This window comes from Eptesicus fuscus, chromosome 17, assembly GCF_027574615.1.
Source record: "Eptesicus fuscus isolate TK198812 chromosome 17, DD_ASM_mEF_20220401, whole genome shotgun sequence".
NCBI classification, from domain to species: Eukaryota; Metazoa; Chordata; class Mammalia; order Chiroptera; family Vespertilionidae; genus Eptesicus; species Eptesicus fuscus.
The window spans coordinates 11,219,376-11,236,062 of record NC_072489.1 but is presented as its reverse complement, the minus strand read 5'-3'; positions in this window follow the sequence as shown (position 1 = coordinate 11,236,062).

The following is a 16,687-nucleotide window of genomic DNA, read 5'->3' as shown; positions in this document are numbered from 1 at the left end:
TATTTAACCTGTGCTCAAACCCTGCTTCGGGGCCCACAACCTCTACTCTGTGTTCAGAGTATGTTGTGGGACCGGGCATGCCTGTACCAATAAACCCTTTGCTTTTTGCATGAAAAAAAAAAAATCGTGCTTTCACCTGCTTTATGTTCCTCTGGGCATATTCTTCTTCTTAGAGTTTGACTTCAGGCAAGTTAATCTCTGGGCTTCAGTGTCCTCAGGTAGCCAAGCCCCTTGTGATTTTAATGCCCCTATTATTTTGGCAACTAGAATGAAATAATTTAATTATTTTCTTTCTTTTGAAATTTATCTATTTATTTATTGTATTAAATTTATTGGGGTAACATTGGTTAATAGGATCATATAGGTTTCAAATGTATATTTCTCTGATACATGATCTTTACATTGTATTGTGTGTTGTGAATGCCACATCCATTTGCAGCTAGGGTTCAGGATCTAAAGAAGGAGCCACACACAAATGAATACACTAGACAAAAAAATATGAATTTAAAAGCCGTGGTCGAGCCAGGTGGAAACTTCCCTCTGGTGGGGAATTTCCCTGACTTCTAGGTCCCGTTTGCTTTTATTCACTTGAATATACATTTGCCCTTTAGGAATGTATACAGGCATAGCAAAAGTAAAGTTTGGTAAACAGTAAGAGGATCATCAGGTTAGGGGATTGCCTTGAGCCATTTGGCTAACAGTAGGGCAATATTATGCTGATTTTCAGCCCTGCTAAATATCGAATTAATATGCTAACTACTGTTGGTCTTAGCCTTCAGCATTTCCCCTTTTTGTTTTCTTAATAAATTTTGAAAGGTGTATACCATCCCTAGGGCTTGAGTTCTTTTAAGACTTTTCATTCCGCATCTGAAGAGTAGAAATAAACATATAAGACAATGAAAATGATCGAGTTCTTTTATGTCCTTTTTAAATTGCTTCCATGCATCTAAGGAACTAGTTTGCAGTCGTCTCCTTTATGGGCCAACAATTCTTTATGAGTTCCCTTCTCAATCACTGTCCCTTGTGACATGACAGCAATGATATTTGAGTTCTGGATGGTGGACAAACGGTGGGCAATGCCAATGCAGGTCTGACCTTCTTTGGCTCTGTCCAGGGCAACCTGCACCATTGCACAACTGATGTCTGATAACATGACAAGGCTTCTTCTCCATCCCCTAGGTCATCTCTGGACTTTTTCTCCTGTCTCGTTCTCCTCCCATCTTCAGCATGTTGCTTGAGGCTTCTGCTCTCTGTGGCTGGAGTAGTCTGGTCAGTTCCTTGCTCAGATCCATGTTGAATGTTCCTTGCAGGAATCCACATGGGCTTGGAGGAGTTTTCTGGGAATACACAAGCATATCTTCAACCAAAGATTAACAAGGGGTCACAACCTTTCCATAAACCAGATTTAGGACCTTTCCATTTAACCAGACCATTTTCCTTTGGCTTATTCTGACACCAGTGTAATTCCATGGGTGTCTTATCATAAGCATTACAAGTGAAAAAAATTAAAGTAAATTTATCTATTTCTGATGTAGTTTACTTACAGGAATAGGATCACATAGGTTTCAAATGTATATTTCTCTGATACATGATCTTTACACTGTATTGTGTGCCCACAACCCTTTGTCAAATCATCTTCCATTACATACATTTGGCTTTTTTTTTTTTTTTTTTACCCTTTACTACCCTCCACTTTCTTTTGTCTGGTATCCACCATAGTGTTGTCTGTGTCTATGAGTTTCAGTGTTATATCTCACATATGAATTAAATCATATTGTTCTTAGGTTTCTCTGACTGACATTTTTTCTTTCTTTATGTATTTTTATTGATTTCAGAGAAGTAGGGAGAGGAAGAGAAAGAGATAGAAACATTAACCCTTTGCACTCGCTTGCTTTTTTCTCGATTCCTTTATTCTACTCGGGATTTAATTTTTTAAATACCCCATATTTTACAAAGCGCGGCAGTAGAATAAAAAACTGGAGTTTCTTTTCATACAAACTTATTTATTTGGATTTTTTTATATTTTAAATTATTGATACATTCAAAGAGTAATTTTAATCTCTACAATTTTTCATGGTGTAATATTTTTTGAAACATTCACCCACATGAAGACCTGGTTTACATTCACATGTTTCGCAAATATAAATCATCTCTCTTCTTCCTCCTTTGATTTTTCTGTTAGAACAAACAACACAATCTGTGTGTTTTTTGTTAGGGTGAGGTGTGATTATATGGAGCTTTCCAGCTAAACGTTTCTCTAAGTTAGTGGATAATAATCTACCCCTGGAAGTTAGTGTACTGGTCTAACCTTTTTCACATGACTGATGTGTCTTAGAAACAAATAGCCTTTGAAGATGCCATTGGTGAAGCTTAGGTGTGGCATCAGTTGAGACGGCATTTACATTTTACTTGTCCTTTCATGCTAATGAAAACAAGAAAAGATACTGGAAAAATAGACAAAAATCTCCCTTCCCTGCCCCCCACCCCGAGGTGAAACTACGTGTCGAGTGTGGCTCGACATATGAGCTGGTACCGATACTAACCGTGTCGAGTCACACTCGACATCCAAGTGCAAAAGGTTAATGATGAGAGAGAATGCCTGACTGACATTTTTTGCATAGGATAATATTCTCAAGTTCAATTCATGTTATCACAAATGGCAGTAGTTAATTTTTTCTTATGCCTGAGCAGTATCCATATTATGTATGTACCACATTTTTATCCAATCCTCTATTGAAGGACACTAGGGTTGTCTCCATGTTGTGGCCACTCTGAATAATGCTGCAATGAACACAGGGGTATATATATATTTGCGAATAAATGTTTTTGAGCTTGGTGGTAGATACCTAGAAGAGGGACTGTTGGATTCTACAACTCTATTCTTATTTTTTGAGAATCATCCATACTGTTTTCTATAGTGGCTGTACCAGTTTACATTCCCACCAGCAGTGAATGATGTTAGGTCACTGAAGGAGGAATGCACGAGGCCAGAGTGGTGAGGGATTATGAATTTATTCGATCATCTGCACACCAGGTGGCTGAGCCTGGATGGCACCAGCACCCAGTGAGGGGAGTCAGAGGCTTTTAAAGGACTTTTGGCGGAATTTTTCTGGGCGGAGACTTCTTTATGCATACCTGGGGGAGAGAATGGAATGTGGTCACCGCAAGTGAAAAGTAGTCTTCAGCAAAGGGAATGTCCATAGTGAAATGACCTGCAAAGCCAGTTGAGCAGCGGGGAGGGGGTGGGAGGAGGGAGTGGAGGGAGTGGAGGGTATCAACTCAATTGCTTAATCAAACCTAACAAATGAGCGTTCCTTTTTCTTCACAACCTAACACTTGTTATTACCTGTCTTGTTGATAATAGCCATTCTAACAGGTGTGATGTGGCTGTCTCTTTGTGTTTGTTTCCTTGTATGAGTGTGGACAAAAGGGGCCACATGCTAACCTGACAAGCTCAGGAAAGGCCTGCATGATGGTCTTGCAAAATCAGAGACCTAGAGTAACCACAAAGGATGGTCTGAAATTAAACTTTAACTAAAAAGAGGTTATAGTGGGTAGTCATGTCCCAGGGCAGTATTTTCCCTGACAAAGATCAACTTAGTTCTTTACTGAGCCCATTTGTCTTTTTGCATCTAAGATAACATATCTGAAATGTCTGGGTAACTTGTACTAGTAACTTCCCTTTTGTTTTCCATACCCGTCAGGGCACAACAAATGGCATCAGGATATTCCCTCATTGTTATTGTTATCAAGTTAATGTCAACTGTTAATTATGTTAAACTATTCTGTATCCATCTATGTAGAAGAAGCACATGTCCATCATTTCACATTTAATCCTATCCCAGAGGTTTCCCCCCTTTGCTTTCTCCCACCTCCTTAATCTATCTCCAATGAATTTCATGTAACCCACTTACTTACTTTCCTTTTGATGGTAATTTATATAAACAAGGTGTGAACTCCCCATTCTCCGGAGCATTATCTCAATTTGTTGAGGTTCTGTTTCCTGGCATATGTCGACAGTTTGGCTCAAATAAACTCACAAAAATTCTTTACAGGTTTCAATGGTTTTTTACGGTAACATGAGATAGAACTGGTGTGACACCCCATCCTCATGGGGTGGCCTCATGAAGTAGGGTCCTGTAGGGCCAGTGCTGGTATTTTTGTTCTCTCAGTTTGGGTGCTCTAGGCATGTCCCTTGTGTGAGATAAGTTGCCCCATCTGAGTTAAGCCTTCAGGCTGGGTGACTATAGGGGTAAAGCTCTATCAACATGTATGAGATGCTATGCAGGGGCTGCCCTCTCAGGCATGCTGTTCCCAGCAGAATCTGGTGTCTGCTGGGTTCCCTCTTTGGGTGTGCCACTTGTGTGGCTAGTTGTGATGAGCTCTAGTGAGGTGTGAAGGCCTTTCCTTGAGGAGGAAACTGGTCTTGCAAGGCGTGTCAGGCCATAAAAACTGTGAACAATGCACTGCCCTGGGGGTTGGGGGTGGGAGGGTCTTTATCACTGGTCCCAGCTGGTTTGAAAGGTCCAGAAACACTGCTCCCTTCCATGTCTCATCAACCAGGCTCTCCAGAGCCAGTTGGGCAGTGCTTGTGTTCAGCTGACCAAGGGCCCAGGTCACAACCGGCACGTCAGATGCCTCTAAGGAAGATTCAGGGTGCCAAAGTAGTTGGAGAAGATGAGACCTTGCAGGAGGGAGGGCCAGTCTATTATTATCAGCCCTTTACCACCAGTGACATCTTGGGAATTGGAAACATCACACTCCAGCTTATTCTGAAAAACCTCAGGCCATGATAGGCCTCCTAGAAATGATCTTCCAAACCCAGAAGCTTACCTTTCATGTTCTTTAACACTGAGGAATGCATGAGAGTAGTAACAGAGGCTTGGAAGTGGCTCCAGACCCAGGCCCCAGCAGGAATATTAGATACAGACAAATGGGCCAGGAAGGCCTTCCCAGATGAGGAACCTGATTGGAACCCGAACTCAGAAGATGGAAGGACTGGGCTAGAAAGATATCGGCTGGCCTTCCTCTTGGGAGTTAGGGCCAGAGCCAAAAAGCCTACCAACATGGCTAAAATCTCTGACGTTTTCCAGAAGCCTGATGAAAATCCAGCAGCTTTCTACGAGAGACTATGTGAGGCATACCGGATCTACACCCCCTTTAGACCTGAGGCCCCAGAAAATCAAACCATGGTAAATGCCGTTTTTGTAGGCCAAGCCCAGCCTGACATCAGAAGAAAATTACAGAAACTGGAAGGTTTTGCAGAAAAGAATGCTGCTGAACTGCTAAAGATAGCTAATAAGGTTTTCATCAATTGAGACAGTGCAGCAAGGAAGGAGGAAGAAAAGAGAATGAAAGAAGGGCCAATATAATAGCAGCGGCTTTTAGAGGCTCAGGCTCCCAGACAGATCAGCAAGGATACAGACCAGGGGGAAAAGGAAGAGCAAGCCTGAGACGAGACCAGTGTGCCTATTGTAAGGAAACAGGACACTGGAAGAATGAATGTCCCAAATGGCAAAGTAAAAAGACTAGGCCCCCTTTTCCGCCCAGTCACTATTAACCAGAGCCACCTGAAGCAGATCTCATTGGGCTAGCAATGGCTGATTCCGAATAGGACAGATCAGGCTCACTTCAGTTAGGCCCCCATGAGCCCATGGTCAGAATGAAAATTGGGGGCTAGACTGTGGATTTTTTGGTTGATACGGGAGCTAAGCATTCAGTAGTAACTCAGAAAGTAGTGTCTCTCTCAGGAAAGGAGGTCACCATTATTGGAGCTACTGGGGACCAGACCCGTAGACCATTCTGCCGCCCTCGTCAATGCCAACTTGGCAGTCATCAGGTAATTCATGAATTCCTGTACTTGCCAGACTGTCCAGTGCCTCTAATGGGTAGAGACCTTTTAGCCAAAATGGGGGCAGAAATCACTTTTGCTCCAGATGGCTCAGCACAGCTTCGCCTAAGTGAGGAGACCTCCTCAATGATCCTGTCTCTAGCAGTGCGAAGGGAGGAAGAATGGAGACTTTATGCCCCCCAGTCAAAGGCCTCACCATTAGAACCTGAATTAGAGAAGGAATTCCCGCTGGTCTGGGCAGAAGGGAATACTCCAGGCCTGGCTAAGGACCACGCCCCAGTGCTAATCAAGTTAAAGCTTGGGGCACAGCTTGTTAAAATCCGCCAATATCCAATTCCAAGGGAAGCACACCTAGGAATCTAGGTCCACTTAGACTGGCTGCTTCAGTGGGGACTTGTTAAACGATGCAGGTCTCCATGGAACACGCGTCTCCTGCCTGTCAAAAAGCCTGGGACTAACGACTACTGCCCATTGCAGGCTCTATGGGCTGTTAATGAGGCTGCTATAACCCTGTATTCAGCACTGCCAAACCCCTACACCAGTGTTGGGCAACCTTTTGAGCTTGGTGTGCCAACCTTCGCCAAAAAACAGAGCATAACTCAGGTAGTGTGTCACTTTGAGGAAAAAACATTATTTCGCGATATTTATAGTTTAAATAACATAAGTGTATAATTGCTATATATAATTGTATTTAATAAACCAAAAACTAAATATTTAACTTACCTGCTTAGTGACTTCTTTGTTCATCCGTCAGTTGGATTCTTTTGTTGGTCTTGATATTATTTAGCTTGTGTGGGGTGCTGTGAACTAAGATAAGTGAGGGGTAGGGGGAATTCTTTAACTAACCTGCCTATTAGTGACTTTTTTGTTGCTGAATTTCATTGGCTAAATCTTCAATTGAAGGTTGGTATTTTGTACACTTCAGGCCCAAGCAAGTGCTACTAACTTCATCTGTCAATCTGTTTCTTTTGTTGGTTTTGATATTATTTAACGCTGAGAATAAGGCCTCACAAAAGTATGTAGAGGGAAAAATTGTGAGTAAAGCCATTGCTATATTTTTCAGGGTGCTAAAAGTGTCTGGTAGTCGGTTCCAGGCACTCCAAATTTCCTGTTCGTAGTGGCACTCCTCTTGATTCTCCAAGTGGCACCTTTCCAGATTCTCAAGCTTTGACCTCAAGTCGACAAACACCTGAGCCAGATACTGTCTTGAAATTCTGCAAGTTGCATCTCCAAATCATCAATTTGCATCCATTGGAAACCATTTAATTCCAAACTACTGTAGACTACTACATCAGGATACTTAATTATTTTCATGGTCTGTTCTAGACTTGTAAATTGACTAAATCTATCACTAAACTGGTCAAGTAACCAGTCTAAAACATGCTGGGACTTCATATGCAAGAGTTTCATTTCATTTTGTACAGCTGCATGGCCTTCTCAAAATACTTTGTTACTCGAGGAAAATACTTATAAGTTTTAGTTTCTACATCTCGCTTGAAAATTTTAACTTTACTTTCAAAAGTTTTTATGTATCCAAACATAACATCAATACTTTTGCCAAAACCTTGTAACATTAAGTTCAGTTCATTAATATGAACAGAGAGATCTGTAAAAAACATCAGGGTGTTGACCCACTTATCATCATTAAGCTGAGGAAAGTTTCCCAGATCCTTATCGTCAAGAAATACCTTAATTTCTTCAAAGCACTCCACAAAGTGCTCAAGAACTTTGTCTCGGCTTAGCCATCTTACATTATTGTACATCAGCAGTCCACTGTAGGTGGAATCAACCTCCAGTAAAAGTGCCGAAAATTCTCGCTTGTGAAAGGGGTGAGCAGCTATTAAATTAACTATTTTTGTAACAATTGACATTAAGTCGTTTAAGTCGGTGAATCCTGCTTTGGCACATAAAGCCTCCTGATGGATAATACAATGAAAAGGCACAATCGGATGTCCAATAGCTTCTGTAAACAATTTGACAAATCCAACTTTTTCCCCCACCATATTTGGTGCCCCATCTGTCGTCACTGACACAACTTTAGAGATATCAATACTTAGGTCACAAAATGTTTGTATAACAACCTTACATATTTCGCTTCCTGATTTACTTGTTGACACTGATACTAACTTTATCAACTCTTCTCTCATTGTGAGACCATCAGAATATCGACCAATAATGGCCAACTGAGCATGTGATGTGACATCAGTAGTTTCATCAAGAGAGATCGAAAAATATTTACACTTCCTGTCTCTCTTTAATTGATGTTGTACGTTTGTGTTCAGTCTCATTATCCGGTCTTTTATATTTCTACTGAGTGGTAACTCAGATATTCTCTTAATAATTGCATCTTTATCTGCATATTGTGAAGTAGAACTGGTGCACATCTTAGGAGAGTTTCTTTAATAAATTCTCCCTCACTGAGCACTTTTCCATGCTGAGCTACAGAGTGAGCAATGCTCAAACTTGCAGATGTTAAATTTGTAGAGCCTTTCATAAATTTAAGGATGGAATTAGATTGGCTCTTATAAAGGTGTAGCTGCCTGGAAATGTATTCCTTCCTTTCATCCTCACTTTTTTCCAAGAGCTGGGAATGATTAGTTTCAAAATGTCTATTTATATTCCACGTTCTGCTTACTACCGTTTCAGTACATAGAACGCAAAATGATCTTCCATTTTTTTCTATAAAGCCATACATCTCGGTCCATGTCTCTTGAAAGGGTTGGCCACTGCTACTACCACTTTCTTTACTTAACCTTAGTTTTTTATTTTTTGGGTTCTCCATCAGGGGGTCAGTGACAGAAGATAGAATTATAGATAGCTTGTTAGGCCTGCAGGCAATTAGGGGTTAACTAGCCTAACTAACCACAAAATGGTGCATATAACTGTCTTTTAGGAAAGGGCAGGGTTAATAAGCAGAAATAGGGGTTAATAAGGATGCACAACAGTAATAGTGGTGAAATGGAGTCTGCACTATGGAGCAAGATGGTGCTCCTTATGTGAATTAAAATGGCTGCCGCTATTTCTAATGGCAGGAAACGGCACCCATAGCATGCCACAAACCCTCGCCTCTCCCAGCCTCCCCCTCACTTATCTCAGTAATGATGGATTAGAAATCCATGACACCCCAGAACAGTAGATAATGGTTGCTGTGGTTAACTGTTATTTAGTTACTGGTAATGGCAGGGCCCCCAGAGATGCATCCCCCGCTGCGTTCCGCTGCTCCCTGCTCTGCTGGCGGAAGTGAGGGCAAAGATCCTGGCTTATCCAGAAGTCCCAGAACTAGACGCTCTGTGCCGGACTTCTGTTGTTTTGGCCTACAGACCTCCGGCACAGAGTGTCTAATAGGGGAGGATGAAATATTTGCGACTAGAGTCTTGGAGTTAGAGTCGCAAATGTTTCATCCTCAGGAGCAGCAAATGTTTCATCCTCGGCATGTGGCTGCCCCAGCGGCTGCGTGTCATCAGAAATGGCTACGCGTGTCAGTGCTGACACACGTGTCAAAGGTTCGCCATCACCGCCCTACACTCTCCTGGGACTCATCCCATCAGAGGCGGAATGGTTGACAAGCCTAGATCTGAAAGATGTCTTTTTCTGTCTTCAATTAGTGCCTTCCAGTCAGCCTCTCTTCACTTTCGAATGGGAAAACCCAACTACAGGGGCCAAGGAGCAGTTCACCTGGACCAGACTGCCACAAGGGTTCAAGAACTCCCTTACTCTTTTTAGTGGAGCATTAGCATCTGATCTGTCTAACTTCCCAGGATAGGACTTGGGTTGTTCTACTCCAGTATGTAGATGACCTCCTACTGGCCAGCTCCACACGAGCTCAGTGCTGGAGGGAGCACAAGCCCTTCTGAGACTACTAACTGAAACAGGTTATCAGTGTCTAAGAAAAAGGCACAGATTTGTCAGAAAAATTCAAGTATCTAAGCTTCCGGATCACCCAAGGGAAACGAAGGCTAGGGACTGAAAGGAAGCAGGCAGTGTGTGCTATCCCAGTCCCTAGCTCCCAGTGGCAGATTCGGGAATTCCTGGGAGCGGCAGGATTCTGTTGAATTTGAATCCCAGGGTTTTCAGACCTAGCCAAGCCTCTCTATGAAGCTTTAAGAGGAGAAGAGAAGGCACCGATTGACTGGGGTCCCAAACAGGAGAAAGCCTTCGTCACCATAAAGGCAAAGTTCACTGAGGCCCTGGCACTAGGGCTACCAGGTGTGACACAAGACTTTAATCTTTTTGTTCACGAGAACAAGGGGTAGCCCTAGGAGTTCTAACCCAGGAGTTTGGACCCTGGCAAAGACCAGTAGCCTATCTCTCCAAGCGGCTTGACCCAGTTGCCTCCGGGTGGCCCCGTTGCCTCAGGGCCCTTGCAGCCACTGCATTGTTAGTCAAGGAAGTGGATAAGCTTACCTTAGGACAAAACTTAAATGTAAAAGTACCTCATGCTGTTGTCACTCTGATGGAAGCCAGGGGGTAGCACTGGCTGACTCATGATTGAATGACTCAGTAACAAGGGCTGTTAAGTGAGAATCCACGAGTAGGATTAAAAGCAGTGAGAACACTTAATCTTGCCACCTTTCTACCTATCACTGAGGGGGCCACTAACCATGATTGCCTGGAAATCCTAGAGGAGGTTTATTCCAGCAGGCCAGACCTAAAGGATAGGCCCCTGCAAAACTCGGACTTGGTATTGTTCACAGACGGCAGCAGCTTCTTAGATAAAGGAAAAAGACGAGCTGGATATGCAGTGGTATCAAACTTTGAGACAATTGAAGCATAGGCCCTGCCTGAAGGATAGTCAGCACAGAGAGCAGAACTTTGGGCCCTAGTAAGAGCCCTAGAACTCAGTAATAAGTGTGCCAACATCTACACTGACTCGCGCTATGCCTTTGCTGCCCTGAATGTCCATGGCGCCATATATAAGGAAAGGGGGCTCTTGACAGCAGGAAGAAAAGGAATCAAAAATCAGAATGATATTTTAAAGTTACTAGAAGCAGTCTGGGAGCCCAAGGAAATAGCCGTCATCCATTGCAAAGGTCACCAGAAAGGGAAAGACTCAGTATCAGAAGGAAACTAGCGTGCTGACGCCGCAGCCAAGCTGGCTGCTAAAGAATAAGCAGCACTGGCATGTGTTAACGAAAAAAACCATTGAAACCTGTAAAGAATTTTAGTGAGTTTATTTGAGCCAAAATGTCGACATATGCCGGGAAGCAGAACCTCAATGAATTGAGATAATGCTCCGAAGAAATGGTGGGTTACATCTGTATTTATACATTGCCATCAGAGGAGGGACACAGGTGGGCTACATGAAATTCATTGGTGACGGATTAAGGAGGTGGGATAAAGTCAAACGGTGGGAAACCTCTGGGATTGGATAAAAAGTAAAATGATGGACATGTGCTTCTCTTACAGAGATAGATACAGGATACTTTAACGTAATTAACAGTTGACAATTAACTTGATAACAATAACAATGAAGGAATGGCCCCGGTGCCATTTGTTGTGCCCTGAGGGGTCCGGGGTAAAAAGGAAGTTACAAGTTACCCAGACATCTCACAGATATGTTATCTTAGAGGCAAAAAGGCAAATGGGCTCAGGAAAGATCTAAGTTGATCTTTGTCAGGGAAGATATCGGACTAGGACATGACTACCCACTACAACCTGCTTGTAGTTAAATATTTAATTTTCAAACCATCCTTTGTGGTTATTTCAGGTCTCTGAGTTTGCAAGACTGCCACGTAGGCCTCCCCTGAGCTTGTCAGGTTAGCATGTGGCTCCTTTCGTTCACACTAGTTTTGGTTTGCACCTTTTCAGATTGGGTCAAGGCATATCCCATCGCACTGAAAAGGCGAGAGAAGTCACTAAAGCATTGCTGAAGGATATAATTCCATGGTATAGAATGCCTCTGATCATAGGGTCCGATAATGGCCCAGCCTTTGTAGCAGAAATAGTACAACAGGTCGCCAAGGCTTTAGGAATTAAATGGAATCTACATACAGCTTACAGGCCTCAGAGTTCAGGGAAAGTGGAGCGCATGGACCGGACTCTAAAGCAGGCTATGGCTAAGCTATGCCAAGAGACAACCTTACCCTGGACAGATATCTTGCCTCATCCAAACAGTCTTTCACTAAAGACTGTAAGAGGCAGGTTAGGCACCTCTTCTCCTTCCTGGGACATTAGGGGAGCTCGGATTTACTTCCCTGCAAAGCAGCCTCAGAGACCAGCCCTCGCTCAGTTGGCTCCCAGACAGAAGCCTCCTTGGGAGACACAATCCAAAAATCCCAGCTCTGGGCAGCTCCCTGGCGCCCTTGTGGAACAAGAATTTTAGGGGAATATAGGCAGGCTTAGGGAATTTTTAGAATTGGGGTCCTTGGAAAAACACAGGGTTACAGATTGGGAGAAAGTACATCTCCATAACACAAGGAATCCAGGTGCAGTTACATTTCCATAAGAAAAGGAAGCAGCAACAGGTACATCTCCATAATACAAGGAAGCCAGGTGCAGTTACATTTCCATAAGACAAGGAAACCAGGTGCAGGGAGCAGGAAGAGTTGCATTTACATAAGACAAGGGAGCTGGAAGTAGCCAAAAAAAGGTCTATATTTACAAAATAAAGAAGAAGGAAGAAAGCCAGAAAGAAAAGAACAATGAGGGCGGAGGGCATCACATGTCCCATGTGGTGTTTGACCTTTGAATTCAGAAGTTACTATAGTAACCAGTCTAAGGGAATAGTGACCAATCAGAGGAGCTATCAAGGCACCAGGATCTGCAGCCTTGATAAGCCACAGGGAAAAGAAACTTAGTGGGACTTTTTCCCCCTCTCCACATGGGAGTCTGTACTTGCTCTTCAATAAATCTCTACCTCTGCTATACTACTCTCTGTCCGTGGATTTATTCTTTGACTCTGGCAGACAAAGAATCCGGGTTCCAGCTCAAAAATTCTGTTTCACTTGTACCACCAGACCAAGAAGGAAGAGCTGAAAATCAGCCTTGCACAGCACTCAGGTTTCTCCATGTGTCTGGTCTTAAAGCATAGTAACCTCCATCTTGTGTAAAAACTGCTGTTTGAAATTTTAACCCTGCTATTTTGGCTTTTGTAAACGCTTGCTTGCTTAAATAACAGAGAAAAATAAGACTACTTCCATTCCAGAGAGGCCATAAACTATATCCCAGACAGAGTTGTCAGTGCTGGCGCCAGGCCAGGCCTTGAGATATGGTCTCACAGCCCCTTCCCAACACACAGGACTTCTTTCTCAGAAGGTCTGGAAGTCTCATTCCAAATTTGGAAGACAAAAATCTGGAAAAAGTATAAGTAGGAAAGACTTCCACCATGTGGGGCCCAGAATTTGACAGAAATATTCTGCTCTGAGCCTGCTAGCAGTAGTGTAATAAAAGACTCCAAATTAATTTGGCTTATTAAGGTATCTCATGTTGGCTCGCTGATTTAGAATATAACAATCTCAGCAGTGCAGGGCTGAAATTCTCAACTGTGTTCAGCTCCTAACCCAGCTGGACAGGCTGAAATTTTGGCTCTCTTGTACCACTTAACTAGCAGTTGTTGTGATGTAACCCCCACTTACAAAGGACATCTCAAAAAAAGTCGAATTATGGAGTCATTTATTAAAGGCCGGTGGCATACAAGGGAGCAAAAATGCCCCAGACCTCGCAGCCCCGAACAGCTTGCCATGTCTGGCTTATATTGACAGCATATCATAAAAGTATCAATTACATCTTTGGGTCTGGAATGAGGAACCTGTTTCGCTTAAAAGCATTTTTACAGAAGCAGAATTTGAGCAAGTTAGTTATCTATGAATCACTGAACCAACAGAAACACATTATCTGGGACTGACCACCGGGACAATTTAGAATAATTGTGCTGTCCAGATTCTGGGATCACTGAGTCAACAGGAATGCACTATCAGTAGCTACTGAGGCAATTTAGGATAATTTGTGCTTCCGGGACCATTGAGTCAACCAAAACTCAGTTATCTGTAGCTACTGAGACAATTTAGGATAATTGATCTGTCTTGATTCCCAGGAATGTGCTTCGATGACTAGTGAGATAAGTTCAGAAAATCAGAATAACTTTTAAATGAGTACAGAACCCAAAACAGCAAGGTTAAAATGTTAAACAGCAATTTTTACCCTAGAATGAGTGCTACCATACTTCACAGTATGGGCCGAAAAGGCTCAGTCTTGAACTAGTTCCCAGTGCCTCTGCACCCAACAGGATAGAGTAGACCAGGAGCTCAACAGGTTGGGGAAGGGGTGCCATCTGTGTGCGTGAGGTGGGAGAGACCGTTCCTTACCACCAGCCCACACAGTTCAATCACTGACCATGCCTTTCCTTAAAGCCTTTCCAGAGAACAGGGCCCCTCAAAGTCGTGCCGGGCTTAAAACCCAAGTATGGATGAGTAGTGCAGAGGGAACTCCAGGCTGGTGCTGCAGCAATGGGAGGTCCTTCCCTAGGATGGTGCGGTCAGAGTCTCCCAGGTGGACAGGATCTCCACTGATTCCCACTACCTGCTGGACATGGGCTCCACTCCTGTCTCTCTTGCTCTGGGTTGGGGATCCCTGCGTGGGGTTGAGACCCCACATTGCTAGGAGGAGGGAGTTTGGCAGCTGTGCTGTCCCCCTGGCTTCCCAGCTGTCCCTGCCTGAGGGGATCTCCCTTTCTGCATCTCCACACCTCTTAGCAGTCTCTACCTGGCTTTTCCTGTGCTCCTTGGTTATACTATTTCAGCTCAGCTATAGTTTAATTTGTTTTTCAAGTTGATTGCTCTGTAATTTAGCTGTAAATTCGGTCTGACTCCAGAAGCAAGTGATACAGCTTCCAGGTACTCTGCCGTTATCCTGGAATCCCAGCTGCTGTTATTTGTTTATTTGACAATCTGAGGGAAAAGAGGTCAGTGCCCCTGACTCAATAGTCAGGTATTGCATGTTTTAAAAAGTCTTGCAGGACACTGTTTGACAATTGCTGCCCTATAGCAAGCATGTCAAACTTGCGGCCAATGTGTCACATGCCTGGTTTACTTATTTAAAGAGGCCCGCGGCACGCAGACCCTGAGTTTGATATGCTTGCCCTACAGTCTAGCACTGATAAGAAAGGTAATGGGTCTGCTGAGCTTCAGTTTCAGCAATGATGTGGGCAAGCACCTGGTAAACCAAACATCCAGGCTGCAGCTCAGCTCTGACAAAAGTGCAGCTAATGACGTCCATTAGGGGCTGCAGGTATTGCTGAGGCTGCAGGATAACATCAGTGGCCAGCAACCTAAGAAACTGTGTGATCATCCTAGCCCTCATCTTTCACACAGGGTGGTTCAGTGGTCATCTGCATGAAAGTCATTGTGGTCCTCATTTGCGATCTGACTCTTCTCACCTGTGTTGGTGTAACTGAAGAAGGCAAAGGTTATCATTGTAACAGGAGTGTCTGGGTTGGGTCATAAATAAAATTAGACTCTGTTGTAATGTGGAGTTAGATGAAGGAAACACTATAGTCTGTGTTATTGTTACAGAAAACTGGAGAAGAACCAACCAATGCTTAGAGAGATCGAGTTACATTGATGATGATGATGATGATGATGATGATGATGATGCATGGGCCCAGAGGAAAATGTCTCTCAAATTCTGGGCCCCAACATGGAGGAACTTTCCCTATTTATTTTTTTACCTTCTTTGTCTCCCAAATATGGGGTGTTTCCAGTTTCCTTTGCAAGTTCTTAAAGAACCCCTATGTGCTGGGGCTTTGAGACCTCAACCAAAGGCTTGGCCTGGTGCCAACACTGATAACTTCATCTGGGGAAGGTTTAATGGCCTCTCTGAAATGGGCGTAGTTTTGTTTTTCCTTATTATTTAAGCAAACAAGTGTTTATAGACGCCAAAATAGCAGGGTTAAAATGTTAAGCAGCAGTTTTTATATAAGATGGATGCCTCATTCCCCATTGGTTTTATGTACATAAGTCAAATCATTGACTCTTGGTCATTGTCAGGGAGGGAGTTATATTTACCTCTGAGGACTATAATCTTAATTTTCTGCCTAATAAAGTTAGTGGGCCTGCTTATAAGATAAGGTCCCAGAATGAGGGCCAGGAGTAATCTTTAGAGGGTCTGAAGAGTTCTGGACTCTCTATTTTGCCTGGGCTGTCTTAAGCCAGGTGTAATGAAGCCACATTGGGATTCCATCAACCTTGACTGCCGTGGAGGTGGTCCTTTCCAGTAGGAGTCAGTCCTTGGGTGGCAAATTTCTTTACCCAAACAGAGTCACCAGGGTGGAAGAGATGAACCGGATCAGAAGTTGGTACAGGCAGAGCATCTCGGACATACTTCTGGATTGCTTCCTGGGTAGACTGTAAAGCCTGTAAGAACTTGAGTAAAGATTGGTTATGGATTTCAGCTTTTCTAGATTGGGTAGGTCAGGGTCTGGAAGAGTCACTAGAATCTGTAAAAGCCCCACTGGTTTTAGGGCAGCCTCCTGGGCTGCTTCATCTGTGGCCCAGTTGCTTCTTGCTTCTGTGGAGTCCCCTTACCTTGCAAATAGCACTATGTATATAAGCCATTGTAAATGTGTACCTGCTATCAATATAAATTGTTACTGATTTTTCTTTTGTCCACTGGAGAGCCTGAAACTGGGTAACTCAAGTGTTTGACATCCAGCACTCCAGTGTGTTATGGAGTAAAGCCTCGACCTCATGTGGGGCAGTTAGGATTAGTTCCTGCCCTAGGGTTAACTTATTTGCTTTTTCAATAAGCATAGCTGTGGCTGCTATAGCCTGGAGGCAAGTAGGTCACCCAAATGCAAAGGGGTCAAGTCTTTTGGACAAATAGGCTTACCAGCCTTTTCTA